Source organism: Coturnix japonica, chromosome 4 (assembly GCF_054131305.1).
Source record: "Coturnix japonica strain WE chromosome 4, WE-NBRP24, whole genome shotgun sequence".
NCBI lineage: Eukaryota > Metazoa > Chordata > Aves > Galliformes > Phasianidae > Coturnix > Coturnix japonica.
In genome coordinates this window covers 25,841,257-25,841,983 of record NC_140666.1, presented here as the reverse complement: position 1 = coordinate 25,841,983, position 727 = coordinate 25,841,257, and positions in this window count along the sequence as shown.

The window sequence follows — 727 nt, the reverse complement described above, 5'->3', positions numbered from 1 at the left end:
CCCTGCCTGGCAGGGCCACCAGACATACACCTTTACTAGATCAGGTTGCCCAGGGCCCCGTCCAACCTGGTCTTGAACACCTCCAAGGACGGGGCATCCACAACCTCCCTGGGCCCGTTATGCCTCTCATGAGCTGTTTAGGCCACAGCCGTCAGGCTATCAGGCAGTGCAAAGCTCATTAAGACCCATCTCCCCTCTAGGATGCAATCACTCCTGCGCCATGAGCGCTCACATCACCATCCCCCTTCCCGCGCCCCTCGGCCCCTAAACCCCGCCTCCACGGCTCTGCCCCAATCTGATTCGTCCAAACACCGGTGGCAGAACGCAACGTGATTTGCCAGCGGCGCAGTCACTCAGAGTCAGGACGGCCGGCTCGCGTGGGCCGGGCTGGATCGCAGTTTGACGCCGTTGCGGCTGTGTACGAGTGCGCGAGTACGCGCTCGCGAGATCGGGGGGGTGTGGGGCGGTGCGCGGCCGGGCCGTTAGGCAGCCGGGCAGCCCGGCAGTCGGCGCATGCTGCCTGGGGCCGGTTCCCCGCCCCGCCGCAGCCGTTCACGTGACGGGATTCAGTGGTTACAGCCGAAGCGAGCGCCTTCTGGCCGCCCCTACTCCTCGCGCGCCGCCCGGCGGTGGCCGTTTCGCTTTCATTTCCCGGAGGCCGAGGCCGAGCGGCGGCGGCGCGGAGCGGCCTGCAGTGCCACCCCCATCACCCCCCACCCCCTGCCCC